Source organism: Haemorhous mexicanus, chromosome 28 (assembly GCF_027477595.1).
Source record: "Haemorhous mexicanus isolate bHaeMex1 chromosome 28, bHaeMex1.pri, whole genome shotgun sequence".
NCBI lineage: Eukaryota > Metazoa > Chordata > Aves > Passeriformes > Fringillidae > Haemorhous > Haemorhous mexicanus.
In genome coordinates, this window is record NC_082368.1 from 1623932 (window position 1) to 1628535 (window position 4604).

A 4604-nucleotide genomic window follows, 5' to 3' on the forward strand; every position below is an offset into this window, starting at 1 on the left:
CTCTATCTATCTATCTAATCTATTTATCTATCTATCTATCTATCTATCTATCTATCTATCTATCTATCTATCTCATATATATATGACCTTTAAGGTCCCTTCCAAGCCAAACCATTCTCTAATTTATGGTAAGGAAGAAATTGTTCCCTGTGGGAAAGGTCTGGTACAAGGTGCCCAGAGCAGCTGTGGCTGCCTCCGGATCCCTGGAAGGGAGGCAAGGCTGGACAGGGCCTGGAGCACCCTGGGACAGTGGAAGGTGTCCCTGCCCATGGCAGGGGGTGGGACTGGAGTGGCTTTCCATCTCATTTTGGGTTTCCATCCCAGACCACTCCATGTCTCTACAATACCTATACACAACATGTAAAGAGCAAGAGAAAAGCAGTTACCATTTGTTTTATGTGGAAATGAAACCAAGGAACTAAGAAATTTGTCAAGGATCATAAATCAGTTGCAGAATAGGAAATTAAAGCAAACTAACTTGAGTACTTCTTTGGTTTGGACAGGAAAGCGCTCTGAGATCAGCTGATAAGAGTGGAATAAAGCACTAATATTCCTAAAGCAACATCTTCACTTGGTGCTGTCCAAACAGCTGCAAGAAGTGAGTTTTTCCAGTCTAACTGCAGGAACTCTGTGTGCAATTTCCCTCCTGTTTCCTTTCCAGCAGCCCACAGCAGCTCACAGGCTGCAACACAAGTCTGTCCCACAAGCTCCTTACCTTGTGTTCACTCAAGGGTTAAGGAGTTTGCAAGTTACAAAGCCTGCTGTGTCTTGTGTGGGAGTAAATGTCATATCCCACTGCACAGGGTATTTATAGCACAGCACTATTTGGGAAGTGAAACTTTTGAATGGTGAAGTTTTCAAGCAGTTGCTTCAGGATGAATTTCTGAAGAAAGGAACAGCCAAGACCCCTTTTGTCACTCTGGCTCAAGGTGGCTCCAAAAGTCACAGTGAGAGCAGTGGGGTCTGAGTGGGACCACCTCAGGTCTGAGAACTCCTGTGTCCACTCATGGGGGGGGGGGGTTGTGCAGCTTTAACCCATGGCACACCAATACCATGTCCCCACTGGAGGACAGAGCACTGCTCTGCCATCATCCCCACAGTACCTGCTGGAGGAGCTCTTCTCATGGATAAGGCACCCAGTGTCCCCTGTGAGGGTCACCCTCCACACAGGTTCTCCAGGGTAGCTGCCATGGCCAGACACAAAACTCCAACACAACCTCAAGGAGGGGACACCTTGACCCAAGAACAGACTCAGGGAATGCCAGCACATAAGGCATGGTGGCCCCCACCCCTCCTGTGCCCCAAGCTCAGCAGCACCCATGAGGGCTGGACCTCAGCTTCCAGGAGAGGGATTAGGTCAAGACAGCATGGGCTGGAGTGACAGGGGGGCAAAGTGGTCAGAATTCTCCTTTGCTAAAACGGTGACATGTCACTGGGATTGGTGGGATGATGCTGGCAATGAGCCAAGGTGGAATGAGCTGTCTCCATCTCTGGATCCAGATTGAAGCTGCCAAAGCCCTGACTAGCTTGAGTCCTTGTATTGTAACTTGCTGCTCTTGGCTCACACACACCAAACATGGAGTAACAGATCAGGAACTCCCAGCTAAGAGCTTTTTCTGACCAGTGGTCCCAGAGTGGATCACCATCATCAATCCAGACAGGAACAAAAGGTTTCTGTGAGGCTGTGGGTGCTCTCTGAACTGTAACTGTAATCACAGAAGTAGGTCTTGACACTACTGGGGCACCCAAAAGGAGGACACTGCATATTTTGCAGCAATTATTAATGCAGCTATTGGTGCTAACTCTTCAAACCAAGTACAGATACTGTGCTATTTCCATAAACAGGAGCACAGCTGTATTTGCATTCTCTCCATGTGTGCTGGTGCTCAGAGCTACTTGTGGGTTTGATTGCCGCAACAGAAACCCGAGCCGGCCGCAGGAGCCCTAGACGCAGGACGGAGGGGCAGAGCAGAGCCGGGAGGGGCAGGGCAGAGCGGGCCCAGCGCCGCGGCAGCTCCGGTGGGTGGGACAGGCGGGCTCTCACCCTGCCCCAAGCACTGCTGGGGCTGCAGAGCTGTCGGGAGCTCGGGGTGATCAGGACGTGCTCCTGCTGCTCCCACCTGAAGGGCTCTTCCCATCTCTGAGCTGTACCTGTGCCACGACCGTGGCTCGCTGACTGCAGCATCATTGTTACACCAATCACACTCCATTCGTGCCTTCCAGACACTCTTTACAGCTCCAAGAGTGACAAACCTCTCTGCCAGTAACACTGAGACCACTGATTCATTTCACACAATTTAACCACAACAGAAAAGCAGAGTGCTCTGGATTTCAATGTTGAACCTGGGCTTGTGACAAGCTCAACGTGTGCTTTTCTCAATCTTGTCCCCCTCCTTCCCTCCCTCAACCCCAACAACTACAGAACATAACTCCAATGGAAAGTGTGGCTTGTTCAAATTGTCAAAAGCTTTGTTTGCTCTTCTTTCCACTGTGATAAAAATATCAAGGTCATAAATACCCCTTAATGCAACACTACAATCACCTCAACTACTCTGGCAAAAATAACCTCAGACTTTTAAAGGAAAATTATGTCAAATGTTGTGACCAGCTATTATCACAACTCCTGCCTCTCTTCAAAGTTTCTTTCAGCTTGAATTAGGAAGAAATGCTCCCTTGGGAGGGAGGTGAGGCCCTGGCACAGGGTGCCCAGAGCAGCTCTGTCTGCCCCTGGGTCTTTGGAAGTGTCCAAGGCCAGGGTGGACACTGGGGCTTGGAGCAGCCTGGGACAGTGGAAGGTGTCCCTGCCATGGCAGGGGAACTTTCAGGTCCCTTCCCACCCAAACCAGTCTCTGACTCTGTAAGGATGGTTCTTTACTCAGGGATGTTAGAGGTTCTGTGTGTCCCAGGCTCTGTGACTCTAACACATTCTGCCCAAACATGAGAGCACACAGAACATGAACCCAAAACTCAACTCTCTTCATACACCCAACCCAGAGCTGCCCCAGGAAGGACTGAAAACCACCTTCATCTACCAGCTCTCTCCTTGGAGGGCTGAGCTGATGAGAGCAACCCCACTTCCCATATTTTCCATGCACACTTTAACCAATTCCACAAGTTCTGGAGTAACCTGCAGAAAATCCTGTTGACTACAACACATAAGGTATGACAGTGACCTACTGTGACAGGTTCTTTTTAACTCAGGGCTCATACCCAGAGTTAAATGGGCAGCTGGGGACGGCTCTGCAACACAGAGCATACAATCATTCAGGCTGGAAATTCAGACCTCTAAGATCATTGAGTGCAACCAACACTCAAACATCAACCAACACAGTAGAATCCTCCTATGAAAGAGCTGTTGGAAGTTACAATTTCGATCCAAACTTTGCAAGGAGTTTGAGCAAGAGGCCCCTGTACAGAGGCAGTGTATGCTGAAGGTGAGGGATGTGGGATTTTGCTCCTGCCCATTCCAAGGCTGCTCCAAGCACCATCCCTGTGGTTCTCACATACAGACTCTGCTAGAGCTGTGAATCATTCCCTGCTCCTGTGTCACACGAGTCCAAATCCAGAAGGAATAAGCACTGGATGAAATTCTTCCCTGTGAGGGTGGGCAGGCCCTGGCATAGGGTGCCAAGAGCAGCTGGGGCTGCCCCTGGAGCCCTGGCAGTGCCCAAGGCCAGGTTGGATGGGGCTTGGAGCAGCCTGGGATAGTGGAGGTGTCCCTGGCATGGTAGAGGTGGCACTGGATGAGCTTTAGGGTCCTTTCCAGTCAAATCTAATCCATGTTTCTATGGTTCTCTAAGTTCATCAGAATCCTTTCTTGAAAGCTCTGAAACTACCTCTGAAATGATTTATTTCCCATGGCTTCCCCCTCTCACTGAGTCAAGGAGCAAGTCATCCACACCCACCTCTTCCTTTAGTGTCAAAGCAAAACATAACCGTACTTGGGCAAAATATAAGCCGAATAATAAAGTGTAATTTACTGGGGAGATCAGAGTTAAGTTCATAAACTTATAGCACTCGAAAATCTCCCCGCAGCAGGACTGACACCTCCCACTCCCCACCGCCGGGAGGAGCGCCGGCATGGGGGACGCACTCCTGCGGCCCTTGCCTTGTCATTTCACCAGGAAAGGGCGACAGAGTCTTAGACAAGGAAAAAAAAATTAGTAGAATGTCTCAGCTTCCGGAGGCAAGAGCAATGTAATGGGCGACTCTCTGGAGCAGCTGCTGACAGGGAAAACGCGCTACTGCAGCACCGAGCTACCTCCGAGGGAGCTCCGAGGTGGTCCCAACACACCTGTCGCCCCTGCCCGAAGGAAAAGAGGCACACGGAGGGGCCCGGGACCGGCGAGAGCCACAGCCAACATGGCGGACGACCGTGAGGGGACCGGCGGCCGCTCCCGACCCCGCCCCCTTAGCCGAACGCGCATGCGCAGCGCGACGGCGCCCGGAGAATCGTGGGGCGGGGCCTGCTTGGCAGAAAACCCCGCCCACTTCTGGGAAACCCAGCAGGCCTGGGCCCGGGGAGCTGGGGCAAGGACCGCGCGGTGATTGGGAGCGGTGGGAGAAGGGGTGGAGTCATACTGAGAAACGGGGCGATGATTGGC